The sequence below is a fragment of the Bombus terrestris genome, chromosome 1 (genome assembly GCF_910591885.1).
Source record: "Bombus terrestris chromosome 1, iyBomTerr1.2, whole genome shotgun sequence".
NCBI classification, from domain to species: Eukaryota; Metazoa; Arthropoda; class Insecta; order Hymenoptera; family Apidae; genus Bombus; species Bombus terrestris.
In genome coordinates, this window is record NC_063269.1 from 11,065,915 (window position 1) to 11,091,109 (window position 25,195).

The following is a 25,195-nucleotide window of genomic DNA, read 5'->3' on the forward strand; positions in this document are numbered from 1 at the left end:
TGTAACCAGTATAATCATGGTCCATTACGATGCTATCGAGATTTCAAAATGTTTTATACGACACATACAACGTGAACATAGAAATTGTCTACGCTAAATATTCATTTACTTTCGCGAGCCTGCGCATGATCGTAAATATATTTAGGATCCCTTAAATTTTTTTGATTATCTTCTTCCAATATATCCGTGAGGGTGTAAAAAGAAACGTGAAAATCAAGAGATAGTAGTCCCAGTAAACAATACACTGCCTAATTTACTTTTCACCTATAAAAATTAAACTCCAGAGAAGATTACAAAAAGGAAAGGGGAAAAAAGGGTGGAACAAGAAAATATCCCAGCCATGGGAACTGCCGGTTAAAAACAGGTGGCCGATACGCTCACGACCATAAAGTCGACTCCTCTTTTTACGCAGCAGAGAGTTCAGCTAGCGTGAGATACTCGCGTTCGATCGAGGCTCGATTCGAGCACTGGACTAGAAACGGCCAACACAGCACAGCAAGCCATTGGTCTCGATTCGAGCCCTTCTGACCACTACTACCCTTCGCAGAAATTGAATCGAATATCGGACTTTAGGTTCGTCGAGCAACCTTCACTGGAATTTCAAGTCCTCCCCTTTCGCATTGCCTGGATTATGAATATCACGATTTCTCGTGGCCGCAAAATCAGAGGAAAAACACCGATCGTATGACGAGAGAACGTACGAGGGCGTCTCGAATGCTGCCGATTCGAAAAAGTGAAATGGCAAGGGGGCACGAGTTCACGGAGAATTTCTAGAAGCTTTCGATCTTTACGGTTACCGCCTGCTACGCCGAGTGAATTGTTACAATGCAACGAGGGAAATTGGAATTAGCGATGTCAGCGGACATGAAAACAACAGAACGCGAGAAATTAGAATGTTCCAATTAGCCGGGGCGCAACGCACGGAAACTGGTTTCTAACGCGGATAAAGTCGAAAATAATTGGAATAGGGGAGGAGTTCTCCGCTTATATGAATTTTCAGTTCCTACGGAAGAACGAGCAATTCGTGGCAAATTTTTTCTTATTTGTGTTAGAAATACGTAATTCGGATTCTGCTGAGCAGCTAGATACCGTGCAAGTTATATGGCCTGTAAATTCAAAGATCAAGCTAATTTTTGAAAAGTAATTTTAAGTCTAAAGCTTGATCTCTTCTGTGAGTTTTCTGAAACTGATCTTTTAAAAGTTCATTGTTTCGTTGGTATTAACTGTTCCAAGTTCCTTTTCAATTAGAAAAATCTGAAATCAGCATGATACACTTTGACGGATCTTATTCTTCTCGTAAATAATTAACAAATATTTTCGGTATGTTCAAGTTCTTGTTTCTCTCTTGTTTCATCGCTTTAATAATTCATAAATGAGCAACGTAAAATTTGTTATGCGTTTTCATGAAGATCTTATATAATCGATTTTATATAATCGTGTTCAATAAAACGTATATGATACCACAAATACTAGAAGATGAAGAATCGATTGCAAGAACTAATCAATGATACAAGAAACCTAAACTTGACGCAGATGTGCTCTTTTCATTGAATGTCGATTCTATAAAGCATTATTTTTCAAAAAGGCTTTGATAAATACCAATTCATCGTACCTTCGAAATCTGTCGTTTTAATCACGCTCATACCTCTGCATTCCACACTGCTAACACCAGAAATTTGTACAGACCTCTAACAATTTCCATTAACAAAGAAGATTGTTCGTTTCATAAATTTCACAACAAATTCTCGCCGATCGATTCGATCGCTTTTTCCCACTCGTTTTTTGATCAATAGATACGTTATTACGAGGCTCGAGTCCTTTCGTCGACAATTTACATTTACCCGATCCGTAACTAGCCTCCCCGTGCTTATAAGATATCGATAGGCCATAAATTTATCGGTAATAGTAGCTCTAGATGCGCCACTTACGGGCCGAACTAGAGCTTAATTGCAGCTGAACCCAACATAATTGCCGAGTCGAAGGAACGAGCGAGGAGAAGCTCGGCTGAACGAGTACGGAGAACGGGGCTTGGATATTTCCCCAGAATTACGTGGATCACGATCGTTAAAAAGGCAGATGTCGAGTGTCGGTGTTGTTAAAGACGTACTGACGGCCTCGTTTCGATACGATCGACGCGATCGAGTGAAAACTCGCAGTTATCGACAGGCTGGTGTTCTGGCGCCTTTCGATGAATCTTCACGAGTATCCGCCACGATTTTTCCTGTTTCTTCAGTACCATTCTATTTTATCATTTCTAGCTTGTTTATTTCGAAAGTGTTAAATACTCTTCATCCTAAGTTTTATTCCGAAGAACGAAAGGAAGAAATATTTCAAATGCTCGGTAATGATTGTGCCAAATAAAAGTAATCTGAGAGTGAATCGTTTATTCGTTGTTAGATGAAATTTATATTGAAAAATTTTTTGTTAAATATCGCGTGTCATGAATCTGCCACGAGCATTTTTTTTTTGTTAACAAAGCGTTGGTGTATCTCGTTTTTACATCGAATGAAACTTTTTGCACAAAACGTTATTCTTTTCAAGCGAAATTTCACCAACTGTATCAGCGATCAAGTGAAATCGTTTTGTCCGATCTGTTCTTTTAATCTGCGTCAACATCGAGACCAGATTTTCTGCATGATAAATCGCAAACAATATAATCGCGGCCCAATGAAATTTCGTTTCTATCCGAATAAAACTGTATTCACATATTCCACCCAACGAACGTTATTCCGTTACACTTGATACAACTAATAAAACAATAAGAAATATTATTTCTTTATTCTTAATATCTTAATATCTATTATTATATAATTGCTTAATATTGTAGCTATACCACAAATATGTAGCTACATATCACAGTACAAAATTTTATACATCAAATGAACTTCGAGTAGATTCAAACGAACAATTTTTTATTTCATTCGATAAAGCTAATAAAATAACAAGAAATATGTATTTTCTATTACATAGAACTCGAAGCTCACTTCAATTATCCCACGAATATCCAATAATATCCAATAATAATATATCCAAATACGAATTCCAAACACGAAACCAAAAAGCAAAAGAGACACTTACCTAATTACTTGCAGTCATTCATACACCGCGGAACACGCGGCTCCTTTCATCCTTCCATTACTGACCGTGTGTTCAATTCGAATATGAACGAACCAAGAATATTCACCGCGTCTCGATTTCAGCCCCAGAAGATTCTCGAACAGCGAGACACCTCAGACAGCTACGGGAAATCGATGGGATGGTGGAGTATCGCGTTCGGTGGCCTCGCTACGAACTGATTTAAATTTAGCATGGACCAGCCTAAATACACAGCGACCGATGTCGACCGCCTCGACTCGCCCCGAGAAATACCTCAACATGCGTCGCGATTCTCCTCGTGCGCATCCGAGTTTATTCATTCGTTCGATTTTCTTTTCGTTGTTCGATTATCGTTCGGGTTCGCGGGCGTCTCGATCGAATTAACAAGGCACCGAATTACAGAGGGGAATTGCAAAATTCGATTAAAAATTCCCTTGCCGGAGGCACTCCAATTATGAAACTATTATGCGGTCGAAATGCTTTTAGTTGTTGAACGTAAAATTACCGAGTCATTGAATTATAAACTGCACCGGGGCTTTTTGCGCAGCTGCGAAACTACAGATACGCAAGAAACCGCGAGAAGCGGGAAATTAATTGGACGCCACGTGGATGTGTTACGACACATATTTATTTTCGTCAAATTCATCGGTTCCGTAGAGTGAGGCTAGGAGCACGTTCATTGGGTCGACTAAGTAAGACGAAACAAACATGATGAACGAATGCAGATAAGTTTTGGAAAATGATAGGAATAATAAGACTGAACTGAACTGAATTTTGATAATGAGGCTCGAGAATGAATAGGTGTGTATTTTGCTCAATCGATTTAAGGTGTTGAAATGTTATACCGCGAGAGAAAAATGGTAGTATTTCATCCTTGAATGTTGTGCACTACATTCATCGGGCGTAGAAAGAATATGAAATTGAAAGTAGAAAGCCGGACTCATAAAATGTAGCTCGAATGTGTCACAAACGTGGGGAGGGCAGAACGAGGAAGATGAAAAACTGTAGGAAAAATGGAGGCCTTTCCAACGAATCTATAAAATGTTTGAAAAATGGCGTAAAGTAATACCGTAATAAACATAAGAATGAAATGTGGCCGAGAATTTCATTATGAACACCCCGTATATCAAGCAATGCATCTAAACGTATGTGCTTCTCAAGAGTGCATAACCTAAAAAGGATTTTACATTTTGCCATCTATTCTTACGTTCAAACCTCTCGACGCTCGATAAACCGAGCTTTCAACTCAAAATCCTGACACTTCAGCGGTGTGTGAAAATAAAATTTTTATCGCTAATCAGGTCAAAAAGCAGTCGTTCGATCTCAAAATGAAGATCACGCGAGAAAGGCATAAAAATGAATTGGAATGTAAAATTCTTCTCATATAAAAAAGAAATATGACTTATAATGTAACACCGTATAAATGAAATGACTTAATAATAATATTGGGTTGTGACATAAATTCGTCCAGTATAATATATGCGATATGTTTATAAAAACAGGACGAATTCATGTTATAACACGATAAAATGATTGGTAAAATTACTCTTTTATAAAAAATAATAAAAATGTATTTCATCACTATTTTCTTCGTAATCTTCGCAATCTTCAAATATAAAAACAATTCACAATCGAAATCGTAACCTAATTCATCAACGATATTTTACAAAAGATATTGTACGCAAGAATTTATACTAGTCCAGAGAAATTCAGCGAAACTGGAAACACGAGGAATACAGCAAGCACCGAAGTGTTTTCGCGTTGTTGGAAGCACCTACGGAGGGCAATTAAGTGGCGATTACGAAGGATTCCCCATGATATGTTTCATCTATTCCTCTTGCGAACCTTTGGAGTTGCACCTGGGTATTATCTACTTATACCACGCGACGGTTAATTGCAATTTCATTGATTCCTTCGGTTGGGATGTTCGACATGCGTTAATTGGTTAACTGCAAAAACAAACACGTTCATACGCGGTGCGATGCGTTTCTATCGACGCATTCTCAAGTTAATTGCTCCAGAGTGAGTTGCGGGCTCCGCAGTCATGCAATGTTAAAGTTAAAGTAACTGCGGCCCTTTAATAGGTCCGCATATGCAGGAAGTAATTTAACGAGGATTACGATTTTTTAAAAAGGCGTCGCACCTTCGCGTAGGAAATTTAAACTCGCCCAAGTCTGCCGAAAAGAGCCTGCTGCAATTACACGGGACAGAGGTTCGCGCGTCGATTTTAAGAGCGAAAACTTTCATAACGGCCGGAAAGGAAAGAAATATTCTCAAAGGCACCTATTTGTTGCTACAATGTAAATTATTTTTCTAGACTTGTGCGGTGACGTTATTTGATACGTGGCAAACGACGTTAAAATTATTTAGTGAATATAATTTTTTCGTTGCTCGTTGAATCGTTGCGACGAGGAAACGAAGCCGGAAGATGTCACGAAATTTCGTGGATACGCCATTCATTCTATAAAGCCGGCTACAAACGTCCCGGCAAGTCTGTCAGTTATGACTGCACAGACATGGTTGCGCAAGTACGTGTGTATGATAAACTGTGCAGTTATTTTGGCCTGTGAAGGCAACCGGAGCAAATATGAAAAATCTTTCGATATGACTATGCCAAAATAGTCTGTACAGATACTCCAAGGCGTGTGTACCAACGTTTGTTAATTATTGGGACGCCGTAAATGAAAGTTCACAATTTACGCGTAATCAAAACATACAATAAGATACGAAATAATAATGAATGTACGAAATTATGTCCCCCATCCAGCAAGAATGAGTGGAAGAATTCGTCGAAATTTACAAAAGCGAACCGTACTTATGGAATTCGAAGCGCAAAGATTGCTAAAATCGTGTGAAAAAAAGCGTATTCGAAATTCATAATCAAATTAAAAAAGCTTGATGCTTCTGTGATTAGAAGAAGCGCAGTAAAGAAAATAAATAACATCTGAAGCTGCTATCGAAAAGGATTAAAAAATGTGAAAGCATCGTCGAAATGGAGGTACAGATTACATATATGAACGAAGATCATACTATTTTAAACTGTTGAATTTCTCGAATGATCAAGTTATTCCCCAAAATTCTCGATCAAATATTGAAAGCGACGATGACAAAAACATAATTTAGGCAAGTTAAATAAAATAATTTAATTGTTTATGAATATTATATGTACATTACAGCAAATATATCCAGTCATAAAATTATTTTGCTGAATGGGGAATGTTACGTCGCGTGAGATGATCCGTGCAACTTTCTTCATTGTATGGCTGTCAAGGGTCTACATGTCGTTATTCAGACCCTCAATAAATCTAAAGAACAATCATAAACAGAATCTTTTTAACGTAATATTTATAACTTAATCTTACTCAGTAACATTATTACAGGAATCTCTAATCCTGCAAGTATTTTCAGTTTTTGGATGGTCCTTAGAGCAATCCGCAGGTTTATTCTGCGCTCTTACAAACCTAACAGGAAAAGCGAGTTTTTCCCATGAACAAGTCACCCACGAGCCACATTGGTAGGAGGCTTCCTCCTCCTATCTTCATTCATTAACGTTGGCTATAACCATTGGACATCGCGGATCGTTATCCTCACTTTTCCTAACGAAAAGTGTGAACAATGAATCCGCTTTCTTCGTTCAAGATTCACACCCACACCAAGCTTTCCTGCGTAATGACACGAGAGCGAAGAGTCAGTAACAGATCGAGTAACAGATCGAGTAATAGATCGAGTAACAGATCGAGTAACAGATCGAGTAAGAGATCGAGTAACAGATCGAGTAAGAGATCGAATAACAGATCGAGTAACAGTAAGAAGTCAAGTCATCACAGTCGCCAAGTCGAAGACAGTCAATCGACAGAGTAACAAACAGTTAATTCACAGAAGTAATAGTCAGTCATCACAGTCGCCAACACGAAAGAAGTCTCAGACCGTACTCACTCGCAGTTTGGCAGTCGACATACACACAATGGTATCCAATATTGAAATTATTTAATTGTTGAAAATATATATTTCGGAGATGAAAGGACACTGAAGCCTTCCCTTTGGAATTTTGGGAAAATCCTCTAACATTATAATCTAGATTCTAATCATAGCCATAATTAAGCAATTGTCGTCATTCAATCCGATTATATTTGTTCGAGATTTGTGATATTGAGCTTAGGCTCGAACTAGTCGCCGAACGTAGCCGCGGTCAAAGGATGAACGCTTTGTCTAACAAAGGTATGAGGTAATAGTATAGCTCTCCTTAAAAAGAAATAGTTGTAGCAGCACTCAACAGTAAACGCTTTCCCGTGGCTCGCCACACGCAGATCCTATTCTTCGGGTAAGATGATTACCAGATGTCAACGCATCTCCACAGTATATGTTCAGCTAGCCTGAGGACCCGTTACAAATCTTAAGATTTAGTTAACTAAAGTCCTTCAAACGGACAAACAGTGTTTGTTCCCACTACGGGAAGATAGGAGAAATCTATTTTTTTTTTTTTTTTCACGAATGACGCTTCCCACTAGCAACTTTCCCTCAAGGGCGGCTAGCATCCTTCTCTAATCACCAACATGGAAATTGACCAATTAACAGCAACGTTAATTTCCCTCACTTTCCGAACGAAGGCTTTTCTTGACGAATCAGATGATCTCGTATCCTTAGACACACCCCATCATAGTTTTTCTCTGCAGCATCATCGTGACGGAAAGTCATTTTCTCGTGAGGTCTCATTAGCGAGTTACATAGCGTCTTTACGGTCGGTGAATATTTTACGCTTTAGTAAAGAGCTAATTTAGTAATGCTTGTACCATAGACAAGTAGATCAAGTCTGACTTGGACTTTGGAAGAAAGTACATTTGTTATCCCGTCGACCGCGGATTCGTTATCGAAGCTAAAACCGTTGTCATTAGTGTCTAATCACCGCAGTTACCTGTCAATTCTGCAATATCCACACTTGTACTAATAATCATATTTGTACTAGTAAATATCTTCTTTATTGCATAGCAACAATGTTTAATCCAAATGAAGATTCGTTACACGCCCCTAACCCTAATCATAATGTGAACCCGACATATATATTATAAACTGTTAAAATCAGTTATACTCACTCAACCACCCCTATTATCCTAATCGAAATAGGGGATGGATCTATTCGTGGCGTCGATTATTCGAATCGTAACGGGAATTTACGACTCCCTTTGACGCGCTTCGAGATCGCATCTCTCCGCGAACGGTCGAAACAAGGAATGTTCCCTTTATTTATGAAGTAATTTACAATAATCACTAACAAAATATTCTCTTTTTCAGCAGTATTAGCTGTATTTCATAGATTTCTTCGATTCAAACTTTTCGTACTAGAGTCTCTTGTGTGAAACTCTGATGCAATAAATCCATCTTTCTTATTTTCTCGATTAAAACATTTTGGAGGAGAGTAAGAATTCTGCACCGATTTAATTAAAAAATTGTATAATACATATTTACTATTACAACAATATCGATATTTTTTTAGATCTATAATTATGTATTAATTTGGTTGACCTTTATAATTATAAAATTCCAACCCGTTACTATTTGGAGGAATGATCTCAACATGTTTCCCATCGATTACTCCAAAACAAAGCGAAAAGTTCCACCTTTCTTAAACAAATTTGGCTTCATTCTTCCATTCTCCTTCCGTGCGCGGAAACTAAAAAGGACGAAATATATGTACTGCAGAAATATAGTACGAGTATTTCTGATGTGGCATCGCGGATGTCGGCCAATCACTTTATCCGTATAATTCGTCAGAATCAATTCCATTAACTTCTGTATCTATACCTGAATACAATCATCCAACACAACCAAACAGGAGTTTATAGATATCAACGTAACGAATAACGAATAAAGTACTACTAGCTGTTAAAAATCATTTTAAGCGTCTACCAAATGAAAAGGTTCATTTTAATATGTGTGGAAAAAACGTTGTCATGAAATTACGCGGTCTGTCTAAACAACAAAGACTTATATCAGAGAACATTTGTTTCAAGCTGAAATAAGCAATTTAAATGTCCCACCAATTAATTTGTCAGGACCAACAGTAACTCCCACACTCAGACCAATGCAATATTACCAACAACAAGTGTACTTTGCATCTGCCATGTCAGTACATCCTTCCACTTCGGAAAATTCCGCAAGCTCGTTTGTATCTAATTTTAATACTGATATGCAAAGTAATAAATCTTACTAAAAAGAAAATTATTTTTTTTCGTATCTTTAAATAATCTTTATTGGGAAAGTCTCAGGTGGTACTACTCTTGAAAATTTGGAGGTAATTTCTTCCAGTAGCAAGAAATCTTAGAGTCGTAGTTGATCTGTCGTACGGTGAAATGACGTTTCTCATAACAGTACCTGTTTTTTTAATTAATGGAATAACCAAAGAGGCAATATTACGTAGGTTCTTTCATTCGTGCGTAAATAACTATGCCAATCTTTAGGTGGAAACCGTAATTCATTTAACAAGATGTGAATAAGCTTCTCTCTTCTTCAGCCATTCTTTACACCATATACGGTGATACATAAAATTTTCATTATACATATAACTAACATAAATCTTCAAAATTTCTTGTTTAAGTTTTCTTTAGGTCATTTTCTTAAGTTTTCTACAAGCGCAGATAAAAAAGTTGTAAAACACGATTTTTATTTTTTTCTTCTCAACTCCGACCAATCGCAACTTTTTCAAAATTTTCGTTGCGCGTCATGCTGTAAACTACTCCTTCCAACTTCGCAAAAAAAAAAAGAAAAAGGTAGAACAAGTCGTTTGGACTAATTTTGGAAAATTTATTTTGTTTTAAAGCGGGTATGAATACTTTCTACACTCACTGTATCTCGTTTTATTTTACGTTTAACACGCCTTTTTGTAGCTAATAATAAGTTTAGTAACGTTAAGATGTTCCGCCGTCACTCGATGCCATGTTCAACTAAACTGACAGGTTTGCCATAGTGTGTGGTTGCTCTACGGACAGCAGAAAGGCTTGCAAAGACGTGCCTGTACAGCAATAACTGACAGACTTACCGGAACGTAGCCGTTAACGGTGACTTTCTGTTATGATTGGTTTAGGGTTAGTGATTTTACAAAGTATATCCAATAAATATCTTGTAACTTCCATATATGTTTTCAGATTCATAACATAGTATTCATTATTTAATTCGTAAATTAATTCAATAATGTAATTATGATGGTCTTGCCTCCATATATAAATAAGTCATACATACATTGGATGTCTCATTTTAATGGATCACAAAATCTAAACTGTACATTATTCGAAAAAAGAGTTTCAGATAGAACTTGTCCTATTTCGAGAGGGACATCGAGGGTCGCAGATCTTATCCAAGTGGATGCACCTTCGAGCCTTCAGAGTAGTCTTTATTTTTCCAAATAGTACAATACATTTTTTAGACGCCAGTCAATGAAGTTTTTTATTCCCTACAAAAGAGTATACAGGTACTTGATTCGAAAATTGATTAGTTTAAAAGATATCTGAAATTTAATATTATAAGACTTGTCGTATGAATTGCAAGGAAATTTGTATTAGTTTTTATTCAGTAATAATGCTAATATATATACAAAAATATAAATATATACATAAAACAATACATATAGCAAACAAAAAAAGAATCTCGCAAGAGTAGCGATTATTCAGGATCGAGGTAACCCAGCTCCAACCAGTGTGCTCCCATGTCTCTTGGGGGGTCTCCCGGCTCTCGGTCTAACAGCAACCTTGCGGTCATTGCTTCTTCTGGGGAAGGGTCGATGTTCATCAGACATCCTGACCGTCTCAACATAGAAAGTTGGGCCACACAGTGTCTCAGCGCTTGGTTCGCTTGGTCGCGCACGTCTGACAGGTGGATTTTCCTGGTCCATGGTACCATCCTCGCAAATTTCCGTGGCAACAACGAATCAAACTTTTGTTGCAAAAGAATAGCTCTGTCCCAAAAGCTAACACCCTCAAAATTTGCTAGCATGGCGACCAGCATGCTTGGTCTCAAACTTTTGGCCTTCGGCCAGTACGCCATAGGCTGCACGAGCATCTTCCAATTGAGCGTCTCGGTTATTTTGGACCATCCTTCTATGCGAACCCAAATGGTAGTAAGCGTCTCGACTCGCACCACCCTGACACGAATCTTTTCTCGGAACAGATCGTTCGTACGTTGCAAGATCTCCATCTTCCGAAAGTCTCGTCAAAAATTTCGAATGTCAGTGTTTCTCTGTGCTGATTTGCCTAGTCACTTCTCGAGCTGAGACGACGCTGTGGATATGCCGGTACTCGGACTGCCCTTATATAGTGGGTGGATGTTATCTTACATTTCAAGTTATAGTGGGATTACAGTGGCTCACTCTACTACTCATTCGCTCATCGTTTGAACTAAATGATCTTTTTCATTTGTCTTACCTCACACTTTTCTTGTCCTCGCAACATTTTATGACAGTGTTAACAATATAGAGAAAGAATATATAGAATTTGTTTTTAATACGCCAGTGTCAGATATCAACCGTTGTTTTTCGTTAAAATAAATATACAATTATTGTATTGTATTGTATTGTATTGATGTTATCATAAAGGACTATATACAGTTAGGAGATATTGATAAAAAGGATAATTAACATTAATTACTACAAATAAAGAAATATTGAAGATAAACGTATAATTTAAATGATGGAGATGTAATTGTTTCAATTTAAATTTAGTAGAACATTTGATCCCAGTGATAGCGAAAAATAAAGAATTAACAGTAGGAGCAGATTATTTTGTCGTAACGTTGGACACATAATAAAAATTTCAACATTTTAATCGAATTGCACCAGGTGTCCAAATACTTATGCGTAGTTTTAAAACCTTATCAAAGTGGCACGTAATCCGCGGCACGTTGTCGCACAGCAGTATGGTTCAATTTGCAGCAACAACGACGTTTTTCCATACTGCTGTCCCGAGAGAAGTTTCGCTGCGAACGTAATTTTCTCGGTTGGGGTAGTTACCAGCGCTAACTTTCCGATTGTTTCACCGTGATTCACATTGGTTACTGGCCGAAGGGGCGGTCCCGTTGAATTGTAAAACTTGGATAGAAATTTTGAGTACCGCCGCGCCCTAGGAAAATTAAAGTCCGTTGTACTATATCACCGACTGGCTCAGAATTCTTGTGCGAAAGTTTTTGCGGCGTATTCTGTAGCCGCGGAAGTTTGCGGGAACCAACGAGAAGTTTTCATCTGTGTGTTGCGTAATTTCGTGTGCCAAAGGCCATACGAGGAAGAAAACGGCGAAAGAAAGCAGAAAAAAAATAAATGTATACATAGAAATGTTCGATTAAATACAACCAAGAGAAGGAGAAGGAAATTAAACACGAGAAGTCGTGCAGCGAAAGAACTAATTGGTTAATAACTGAGAACGACAAAATAAATGAAGTCACACTCCCGTGTGAATATTGTATTCCACGCCGCGTTAATTCAATCGTCAATTAATCATTTGGAGTTCAATGGGTGCGAAACGAGCGCGATAAAAACCTGTTACAGTCTGCCAAATAATTTTGATGTTTCTTTTGTCGCTTTTTTAAGGTTGGAAATCTTGTGGAATTAAACATTACTTGTTATGTGTAACATTAGTAAATCAGGATAAACGACCTATTATTTGTTTTTGGTTTGATAACAGAGTGATGTAGTTAGAAAGAATACATTTTTCAGGAAATTACAGACACGACCATTTAATGGTAAAAAACAATTCTTTCTATTACGATTTAGATAATAAACTTTGAGTTTTGAAAATATCTAATAATCTTACTATTAAAAACAGAGCTGAAATAATTTTTGAATTGTGAAATTCTATTTGTTAAATAATATAATTTTTTTTTAGATAAAATAATGAAATTGTTCACTTTTAGAGGCGATACAGATATTTTAAAATAGGTGATCTTGTAGCGAATCAACGATATGTATAGAGTATAATTATATGGAGACATGACTGAAAGTTAAAATACTTCAGCTTTTCAATGAATATGAAACATTTACTTGAAAATTATACAAATTCTACAATAAACATAATTTATTGAAATTTTGTACCATATTTGTAATAGCGCGTAGATGTATCTTTCTTTTTATGCGGTTTTAAATATTTCTTATTATACATATTTTACATTTGGACCAGTGTCAAGATAACACGCGTGGTTGTTTCAAAATGTATCTGGTTGCTAGTAGCAGTCGTTTGTCTGAAACTTTATGTACTCTATCCTTTATCTTCCGTTGAACTTCGTGAGAAGTGGAAAACAGTTGAATTCCCAACGACAGTAAGTTGAATTTATTATAATGTGCAGTCACGTATTTAGTTATACGAACTATATATACTATTTCTTCGATCTGATACCAGATGGGAGCTAACTAAATTTTCCTTATCTGTTTCTGGAACTTCAGTGTGGGAACGATTTACGTCGCACCAAAATCAAAACGGCATCTTGCTTTCTTCCGTTTTAGTCAACCAGAATAATTAATAACAGCTTCACTTCGTCAACAATAGTTAATAGAAAATATACTATAATGAGAAATACAGTCGAATTAGGAAAAAGTACGAGATTCGTATATAATCTGAGGTGGATAAGTCGTGATAGATGCGGAAGAAACACTTGAGTATATTTAACACTTTGCGTAGAACTCGCAATTATTATTAGCGGTTCATGATTACAAGTTCGACTTCTGGTCGATGCGTTTCGATGCACGATACAAGTTCGGATGATGTGTAACGGCACTTGATACTACTAAACACTACTTGACACAACTAGAGTCGGACGACGGCAGCACAGTGGTTAGCGCCTTAGGTTACGAACGTTCGGGATCCGGGTTCAAATCCCGGCGACCGTAGTCCGATTGTTCTTCCACGATTCTTACATTAGAAGAAAAACAGCAGTATCCCAACAGCGATATCTACACTCGCAGCAGAACCTATCTTAACCAGCGGAACACACACCAGCGGAGTTACACACAGCCAGCAGTAGCGACCTATTCACCTCAGATGAATTGCTTAAGATGTCGAGAAACTCTGATAAATTATTACTGCTGACTACCAACAGAGGTCTAACGACTGACTTTCCGTCACGATGATGCTGCAAAGGAAAATTATGATGGGGTGCGTCTAAGGATACGAGATCATCGGATTCGTTGAGAAAAAGCCTTCATTCGGAAAGTTAGGAAGAAATGGACGTTGCTGTTAATCGGTTAATTTCTGTGTTGGTAGCTGGAAAAGGATGCTAACCGTCCTTGAGAGAAAGTTGATAGCGGGAAGCATCGTACGTGAGAAAACCAGATTTCCCGTATCTTCCCGTAATAGGTGATAGATTTAGGGACTGTTAAGACAAAAAGACTATTTGTTCCATTGTAGAATCTTGTTGTAATGTTCATCCCTTTTTCTAAGCTTGAAAAGCTACGAAATTTTAAGCGTACCAGAAAATAAAGAGTATTTTCGAAAAGCAAAGACATTGTACAAAATTATGAACATTTTTTAATACGTACGAAGCCAGGACAAAAAAGATTACGACATAATAATATACAGAAATACATAAATCCAAAGTATGATATTCATTATAATATTTAGTAGGCGAAATAATCTTATTTATTCGCTTACATCCGTAAAAATTACAATTTACATGTGCATTCGGACTCTAGTAATTACTCTATGAATCGTTTCGTTATATACTATTAATGGTAAACGTTTCAAAGCCTCGACGAGTTACAAATTTATTCGATTATCTGACTGCGCCCGCGAAAGCGATAATTTATCGATCGATCATGCTACCAAATCTACGCGTTTCAGATCCCAAAAGCACCGTTTATCCACTAATAATTCGCCGTTAATAAATTCGCAACGAGCGAAAAGTGAACTTTGAAACAGAAAATATTTAGTCGACGGCTTTTTCGCGTCACCGTCGGTTTGTTTCTCTTAATTGAAACTCCATAAATCGAACAGTAGAAGCATTTTTTAATGCCAGATTCGTGTGAACCACCGTTCATTTTTCTATCGATTTTTATCCTGTTTCACACCACGGGACAAAATGACAAAATAATCTTAAACGTCTATCGAAAAACGCGCGCATATTGGATGTAACGTCTTATTGATGGTCGAAGCTGGCGAATCTTTTTTGTTTCGTAAAACAGGCTCGCTCGTTTAACTGGCCGCCTTAATGGCTTTGCCACGTGCAAACACGTTCGTATTTTTCACTATCAATCATCGGCCAATGCTCTTCTTCACAGTTCTGCATCGCCCAACGTCGTCATCTATCAGAAATGCTAGATCTTACGTTGTCTATTGCTATACGTTTAATTTTGCTTCGCAGATTGAAGTTCGTAAATAGTGTGCTAGGCTCAAATTTGAAACGTTTATCACTTTTACGACTATTAGACTGCTGATGTTTCTGCAAATTACTGAATATTATTACCAACGTAAGTAAACAAAATCTTTTTAGATATTCTTTTCGTACATTTTCTATATTACGTGAGCTCTACGAATTTTTGGCACGTTTAAATTTTCCATAAACGCATACATATTCGCGTGTCATTTATGATAGAAGATCAGTTTCTGTTTAGTTCTTTTATCGACTGCTATTTTATTTAGAGAAGGAACGTTTCAAACGATCTTAAAAGAAGTTACCGTTGTTATCGACGATACGAGAAACAAAACTTGTATTCGCGAAGAATTTAACACCTTCGAACAACCCTCTTGGTGGTGGCAGGATTTAAGAACTTGTAAATTCTGAGCAAGGGCATAGGTCGTAGCGAGGTAGCCACTTCAGCGGGTAAACTTTCGAGTTTAAGATCCTCACTCTGGTTCCCGAGTTTCCCCCTTGATGGAGGAAACGCGTTGAAGAAGGGGAATATGAAATTCTCGTGGCCAGACTTTATAGCTTCTACACTCTCTTCTCTCCCTTTTCGTTTCCCCTGTCTCGCTTATACTATTATTTCATCGAATGTCTTCGTTTCTCCCGCTAACACCAATGTTACCCGTTTCATTTTTTTCCCGCGTATATATTTGTTTCTTCATACTAACCATCTCGGAGTTTTTATCCATCCTCTTCTTTCTATCTTTTCCGGCACACGGCCATGACTTTCTTTCTTCATTCTTCCCCCTTTTTTTCGGAGTACATTTTATATTATCGTTCTGTATCTCCATCTCTATCAACATTTCACCGTGCACTCTCCCCCTCTGCAGTTCCATTTAATATTTATCCTTACAGTCGCCTCCTTCTCCGTTCTCCGTGTTTTTCTCATTTTCTTCACTCTAACAATGAGTTTCTTTCGCCGTTTCTTTAATTTTCATCCGTGTTTCTCTCTCTCTCTCTATCCAGCCTCCTCGTCTCCATATCTCTGAGTACGCCTCTGCTCTCGTTCCTTTTCCGCCTTTTGTTCCTTAATAGTCGTAGCTCTTGATGTACGTGCCCGGAGCACGATTTAAGCGCGAGACCGAAAGAGCAGCGAAATTTTTCCGTGTCGCTGGGCAAAAGTCCGGCCAGGGAGAGATTGACTCGTAGCTCGCGCTTTCGTGGCTTTTAATAACAATCATTTTCCCTTCCTCTTCTTCCTGCGATGTCTCGCGCTCTTTTCGCCCATTCTGTTCATCGCTTCTTTCCTTTCTTCTTTACCCTGCGTCTTTTAATCGTATCCGTCGCGCGGCTTCTTTAAAATCGTTTCCCCGACGGGGCTCGTTCGTCGAATCGCCAAACCGACAAATTCGACGCAACGCGTCATCTTAAACGTCTTGTGAAATATCTTGCGAGGTAAAAAATTGCACGATAATGGCATAATTTCTCGATGGGATAGGGGAAGACCGGCGCGTTCCACGGATCTCAATTATTTGCATACGCGAAGAAGAGTACGAAACGGAACTAAACGATCCGATGAATTGACGAGAAATTGGACGCGAAATTATAGGGCATTTGTCGAATAATGTAAAGAATTTCTATTGTTTTTGCGCTGCGGGCAATGAAAGTTGTCTACGTGAATTTTTTTCTGTTCTCAATGTGGAAAGTTTAGGCACAAACATTGAACTGACTCACGAATGTGTCTCAACATTTATCATAAATTACTTTTACGTATTTCGTACGTGTGTATACGTATACGCATAATACATTAAAGCATCGAATATTTCTGTAGGCGTTCGAATATTTTCGTGAACCATTGTATTGGCATTACCACCTAATGCCAAAATCCGCAATCACTTAGTTGCCAGCCCAATACCTATTACGTTCGTTTCACGAATAACATGGGGGGATAATTATTAGCACAAACGAAATATACACGTTGCTATGGGATTCGCGTTATTTAAGCATTTATAACCAAATTAAATATTCCTGTGTACAAATCGACTGGTCGACAGAATAATCAATTGCCTGAATGCTATATTAATATTTTGAATATTGTGTTATTTCCCGACGATAAATCGGATGGCTGTAATGATCGCTACGTGTTATTCATAATCAGGAAATTAGTAGGAGATGTTTGGATTGTGAAGCGAAAGCTAAGCGCGCAATGCAGGGGAAAATCAGAAGTTTTGTGCATAGTAAGGAAGGAAGGAGGGAATGCAATACAAGTGTTTATTCGGATCGTAAAGCGAGCAATTCTCAAATAACCGGTGAACAAACGAAAATGTTCTTCTATTTGATTGAACTTTCTTTACTTTCAAACTTTGCATTCTTCCTTCTTTCATTTATGATAATTTTCCTTCTCGCATGATAACGTAATATTTACAGCCAGTTACAAACATCTATGCACGCTCACCGAAAAATCATGCGTATCAATAACAATTCTTTGTTCTCTTCAAAGCTAAGAAATGTTCCAATGGTAAAAAGATAAAACTCGAAGATAATTCAAACAAAGCAAAATTAAGAAGCGTATATATGAAGAGTTAAGAAGAGTTATATATGAAATTTTTCGTCATATCAAGACTCACAGAATTTATGGAATTCTTCGATTAGTTTCACCCGGAGAAAAAATTTCCCTTCATTCCGTTCGAAAACAATAAACGTTAGATAAACTCTGATATTAATCGTTGATAAAACTGTATGTGCAAAACGAATCATGAAAAATGGTTGAATATAAAACGATCGTTGAATGTAATTTATAGAACGGTTTGTTTAAATCGTTATCTCAATCGTAACAATTCTACAAATTACAATACGATCAATTCGTATCGAAATGTATCCAGTATCTTTGTCATTCAGAATTTATGGAAGACAGTACTTACAGCCGTGAACGCTTTGCAGTTCGTTAACGATCGCGCAATGGGAACCGTATTATTGTGCTGGCAACAATTACTCTGATATTTTATTGCAGGAATAATTATGTAAAGCGAACTAAACCGTGAAGCAATTAATGTACACGCTGCAGTTGCAACAAATGTCTCTTGTACGTTACATGCCCGCGTGTCTATGTTTGTTGGAACGTAAATTTATTAGTTAATTACAGTGGCACTATGTTTATTAAATTCCATTTCGTTCACTATTTATGTGATTCATAAGCGTTTAATTAAAAAGTCATAAGTACTCTAGCAATTTCCCCTTGTACATTATTTAAAAAGCGAGCTCTAACGTAAACAATACAAACTAACTTCTTTTCGTGAAACATAACAGAATTTTAAAAAGAAATTCTTTAAATTCAACACATGAATCCATTTCTGAGTCTTCGTTCTAATTTGCAAATATATTTTTTCACGATGATTTAGTTTACGTGGTTTCCGCGAATAAAACTGATAAGTAATTGGCCATGTTTTATTGTATGTTTTGCAATTCAACCACGAAGCGCTTGCGCGATAAATAAAGCAAGAGAAATATGAAGAATGATATGGGTGTTACGTCGCGTGAGATGGTCCATGCAACGTCCCTCGTGGTCTGGACGCCAAGGGTCAGCAGATCCTCAATAAACCTAAGGCCCTACCATGAACTGAATCTTTTAACTTAATCCTGTAAGCATTTTCGGTTTATGGATGGTCCTTAGAGCAATCCTTAGGTTTATTGTGCGCTCTTACAAACCTAACTAAAAACGCGAGTTTTTCCCATGAACAAGTCAGTCACGAGCCACATTGGTAGGAGGCTTCCTCCTTCTATCTTCATTCATTAACGTTGGCTATAACCAATGGGCATCGCGGATCGTTACCCTCACTTTTCCTAACAAAAAATGTGAACAACGAATCCGCTTTCTTCGTTCAAAAATCACACCCACACCGAGCTTTCCTCCGTAATTACATGAGAGCAGACAGTCAGTCAAATCTCATCGAGAGAAGAATCAAACACCAATTCGAAAAGAGTCAAAAACTTAATCACCACTCGACAAGTTGCTAATACCTATACGAGTCGAACACTTTGAACCCGATTGTGAAAGACATTATAATTCGACATCGTAGCCTAACCCACGAGTATCTCCGAGTATTTATATAATCAGTGCAATCCGCGGCAACAATGACAAGACAGACTCACTGCCTTGCGTCGCATCCAAGGCTATTATATCGATCAACTCACACGTTTATCGAAACAACTGGACGAATACGAAGAATCCAGTCATCAGGGAGAGTCTGACTTAATAATCATTGAGAAGCGGTTGAAAGAAGTTTGGACGGGATTCGAAGCCAATCAACACAAGATACTAGAATTAGACGAAGAGGAACATACGCGCGGCCTCGATATAGCGGATCAGTATGACGATTTAGTAATGCGGGTAAGCCGTCATCTAAATTGCGTACAACAAGCATCGACGTCGACACTGACAAAATGTGATACAGGTACTGGTTCCGGGCCGATGTCAACACCACCATATAATCAAACACCACCCTCGTCTCCGCAGAAAGATCGAAAATTTACTCCAAGACCCACATCTAACACTCAAGGACAGAGGAAACAATGAAAACGAAAGCCCACAATTTCGAAAGAGGCCGACTCACCGGTTACGTTTCCATCTGATTCAGTGCGTCACGACCTGTTAGTCACAGCCCAAATAAACATCTTTAATTACAAGGCACAACCAATCCGAAGTAGGGCTCTGCTAGACACCGGCTCAACCATGAACTTTATGACCGAAAAGTTGGTCAAATCACTCGACATAAAGCAGGGGAGATGTTCGATCCCAATCGGAGCCCGTGATACCCTAAAGACGACTGCAAACGCTATATCACGGCCACGATAATCTCCATGGAAGGCACGTACAAACGTACATTGACGTTTTTGGTAACACCAGCAATAACGACATTGGTTCCGGATCAACCCGTAGATCCCTCAATGATCCAAATACCCGGGAATCTAGCCGATCTAATAAAAATAACTAGCTAACTAAAAATAACTAGCCGATCCAAGATTCCACAGGCCTGGCCCGATCGACATCTTATTGAGCGCTGGACCAACACTAGCATCCCTATGTGTCGGACAAATTATCAATCAATTTAACGATACCGACTTGTGCCTGCAAAAGACACGATTCGATTGGGTCATCGGGGGGAGCCTAACCTCTCCATCGACATCATGCAACCATAACGGATCTACATAGGGATCTCACTTACGTTGGTGAAATCGACGAAGTGTTTGTGACAACAACCATATCCAAATCCACGTCATTCCATACTAGCTGACAGTGAACCGTTGGGCTTTGTCCTGACCTTTGCGCATGGCCCAACATTACATTTTCTGCTGTGATACTGTAAATATGTGCTCTCGATGTTAGACATTACAGAAACTACAGAAATGTATAGCCGTGAGTCTTATTGAGATATGTATAATTTTGTGTGCTAGACTACATTAGCCGCGTAGTAGTGACAAACATTTGTGAATATGAATGTGTGGAAGTATGTGTATGCGCGGCGTCTCGAAAAACTGATGGATGTAACTGTTCTGTTGGCAGCGTAATATAGAAGATGGTGAAACAAAGGGAGTACTGAGACGCGTGCAAATGTATATCGACGAATATCCTAGAAATCGTTTATTAAATAAATCTAAAACTATTTTAATATGAATTGTAAGTGTAACCTTAGTGTTCCTTTACTTTTATTTCGCCAATTAAGATCCATAATTCTTAAGAAGTTTTGCTAAATATAGTCTATATCTATATTATTCCATTATATATTATTATTCCATCTATATTATCCATATTATTATTATTCCATCTATATTATTCCATCTACATTATTTCCATTTTTGTTGAAGGTAAAAGCTTAAAAATAAAGGAAAAGCAACTGAGAAAAAATCTATAATTAATTTGCATTTAATTGTAAAGAAATCCCTTGGGGATGGTCATTTGGGGATGAAGGTCATTTCAAGGTTACAATGTTATAAGCCGTTGAACTAGTTTCAATATCGCTCGATTGAAAAAATAAATGATATATTCAGTCCAAAAAAGTTGATGATTTTAAAGTGACTTTTAGGATTACTATGAAGGAAGAAAAAAAGGAAAGTTTTTCCTTTTTTATCATCAACGTAATAACGTAATCTCATTTTATCTGTGTTTTCCCATTACCAAATAACTGTGAAAATAACCTTCATATTTATGTAAATGATAGACATTGTATATTCAATTTTTTGTATTATTTAAGAAGAGAACGATATTGATTTTCAATAGAGATTTATTTATTCAACATAAAGGATTGTGGAAATTCAGGAGCTTTCAGGATGATCCAATAAATATCACTTCACGCAGCATGTATCGATCAGAGACGTTTTCATCGTTATATCTGAGTGGAACGAAACGAATTTACTACGGATTCGAAGGCGGAATGGAAAATTGTTCTATTTTCGACTTTGCGCCCCAAACGAATACGTCGGATTTATAAGCGTCGATTGTGTCAGGACGGCATGGCAGCGGTTCATCAAGAGACGATTCAGTTTATTTTTCTGTTCAATGATTCGTTCCAAAAGGTTTCCTTTATTCCTGGGAATAACGTTAACCATAGCCCTGGTTAACCTTATCACCAGGTGGTAGAAGGTGGCGCCTAAAGAAATTCGAAACGAAATTCGTTTGAAAGTATTTTCTGCCAAATATCCCTTTACATGGCAAGTTTCGAGAGAGGTCTTTAAATTACGAAAGCTAAAAATCGAGGGGCGACAAATCGTGACAAGAATTGTGTACCGCCAGCTCATAATAGTCGAAACGATTCTGTATGTATACACATGTCGCCGCTGGATTATAGAAGTCTCGCTGGCTGAGAAAAGTTAGCAACACGTAAAACCGACGCTCGACCCGTTTTCAAATTAAAACCGCGTTATTCTTCCTCGTTACGGACTTGCTGAAACTCGTAAAAACGCATTCCAATATTTCGTGGCCAATTTAAATATCCGCACGTGTCTTTTAAATTCACCTGACGAATATGTAAAATGAAATATTTTTCGAGGCACCTATTAAAGGTAAACGTTAGAGATGTTTTAAAAGTTTCGTCGTTCGTAATGTTGGAAGGCGATTTATTGAAAATAATGTAAATATAATATATTTGTAACTGATATTTCAATGTGCTATCTTTTGCGATAATTTACTGTATAATAACATTTTTATTTATTAATATCTCTATTTTGTTGTATTCTTTTACGTGTACATTTTTAGAAAAATGTAACTATATCATATTTATATTTGCTAGGATTGAAATCGAACCAATTGAAATCGATTCTTTTCTATTAACTTTTAATTATACGATTGCACAAGATTCTAATTAAACGACTCGATTAATAATAAGTTGAGAACGCTTTCCGTGGCTTATTATTCGGTATTCACGTAGAAGATATAAAAAAGTGTTGTGGAAAACTTCAAGACGTTTAATAATTCTTTAGGTACAGACGACTTAAACTGTTGTTTTGTTTTTTCGAAATAAATTGCCACGCGTTCACCCGGTTCCCGTTACCCGAATAAAGTGTTACGAGTTGAAAGATTACAGGTGGAAGTAAATTGCGCCTTTTGATATACGTGTTTCTCGCGGACAAGCTTCAACGATTTATCTTTAGACCTTCTACCTTTTTACGGTTTGTCTTTATATAAGTGTCGAATTTAAGATCGATGGCCATACGCTGTTCTGTGCCCCTTCACCTTTTTTCAACAAGCAAACGCAATATTCATATATTTTATCACAGTATCGGGCTATATTTAAACGTAAATTATTCAACGAAAATGCATCCAATTCAATTTTGTCTACGCTTCTGTAGGAACAAATCGCGATCCAACCGGCCATTGTCTAACGAGATTAAAGAGCACTGGTCGTTTAAAATTTCATTGAATTCAATTCGCCCTTCCTCCGACTTCCGATTTTCATTCGATTATCGTCGAAACCTTCGATCTTAAGTCTCAATTTGATTGAGATTAAATTAGATTCCCTAAAAATTTCGCTCGAGAATCAGAAAAGAAACACAAATCGGACGATACTCCTTGTGAACGTTTCGAACTTCTATAGGAAAGACACGTAGCATATTGTTTATCGCGGAATCCGCGACGAAAGCAATGAACGAAGGACAACTTGCAGTCGGATTCGCAAGTTCGCGCAAAGTTTTATACGCAGATTAAATTGTACGTCGCAGGTAATCCCATTTCAACGTAGGTTAAAAATTCCAACTGCATCGAATTCTCTCGTTCCGCAATCCTCTTATCCGGCAATATCGTTACATTAGTGCGCATATTCTACGAGTTCGATGTTTGCGCGGAGCTCGCTCGATGAACAAATGAAAATTGCGAATACGCCCAATATCGAACGACCCAGGGACTAGCTGGGGATCGAATAGAAAAGCGTGAGTAACGTCGGCTTTCAAAGTCTAAGTAGTTGTCGCTCGTAACGTTCATCATTCTCTTTCTGTTCCCTGTCCGTTTTGTTCGCGATTTTCTACTCTCGATGCCTCGGATGAAACTATTATTTCTCAACGTTTTTAACCATTGAGTGGCCCATGCACTGAGTTATTGTTCGGTCGTAACGGCGATCCCGAATAAAAGTCCTCGTGTCCGTACAGTTTCCAACAAAATCGTCGAAAAACTCGAACAAAGTTTCTTTTGAGCGGGAATATTAATGTTGCACTCAGACTCGCCTTCCGTTACCCCTTGAGACCGTTGTCAACTGACGCTGATACAACACTGAGTATTCCAGCAAAGCTGTTGGGTATCGTTACACAAATAGCATGGTTCTTCCCAAGATTTTACCGAATCGCTGTGAAATCACGTCCCGCTACAACCTTCGGTGTACCGGTTTCCCCGAGGTGGTGTCATATATCTTGGAAATGATCGATGGACCTCAATTTTTCTGCTACAAATAACGTTATACACCATGGAATTAAAAAAACAAGTGGGCGATATTTATAAGATGTGGCTCTAGACATCAAGGTAATAGGGAAAAAGTTCATGTACGAAGATATCGTCCCAGATTTATTTTTCAATTTATGAAGAATTTGATATTGACCCTGAACCAGAGAAGAAGAAAAGTAAAAGGGTATCGAAAGACAATTGCAAAGGAAAAGTAGCTGCATGGAGCAAAAGTAAATTATGTGGAGAAGATAATGAATTGCATTAAATAATGAAATTTATTATATAATATTATATAATATTATAATGTATAGTTAATAGAATATCAAATAGATTATTGATTACTTGCTACACATAACGATTTCGCCTCATTAATATTACTCTAATCAACCTATCCAGCGATACGAGCTAACCAAGAAACCCAATTTTCGCGTAAAAATCTCTAATCAAGGTGACGTGTAATAAGAAGACGAGTATCACGAAGGAATTCATGGTGTTAACGAGGGGAGGAGACTTAAAATACCTGTAACAGGGTTCGGCGCTTCAATTAATCTCGGCAAGCTGAGTATCTAGTCGGCGTCTATTCGGGGTTGAAAGGAGGGATACCCATCTTTAAAATACCTGGTCGCATTCCAGCGTGGATTCCGGCCTATTTGACTTGCCAGGAAGTCGAGGAATGCACTTCTGCAGGGATAGCCGCGGCCGCGAAAACGAACAAGCTCGCCCCAGCAAATTGAAAGCCAATATCTTCAAGTGCTTCTGGCCAGGATATGAAATGTAATAATCGACGATCCCATCCAGGAACGAATACATCATCGTCGTTTTCGTTAGTCACGCCACAACGGCTTTACTTGCGAACGATAAATT

The 25,195-nt window shown here is 37.8% G+C and overlaps 1 protein-coding gene across 2 annotated transcripts in view; it reads right to left on the bottom strand.

Moving 5' to 3' along the window:
* LOC100649795 (glutamate receptor ionotropic, kainate 2) overlaps nucleotides 1-25,195 on the bottom strand; it is a 151,999-nt gene that overhangs the window by 78,959 nt on the left and 47,845 nt on the right. The window contains exon 1 of one of the 2 annotated variants that reach the window (XM_012312126.3): nucleotides 3,079-3,564. The exons of the other annotated variant lie outside the window; for it this stretch is intronic. The gene's annotated coding sequence lies outside the window, so the exon portion shown is untranslated. Of the gene's footprint in view, nucleotides 1-3,078; nucleotides 3,565-25,195 lie in introns of those variants that run through there. 2 annotated transcript variants of the gene reach the window in all.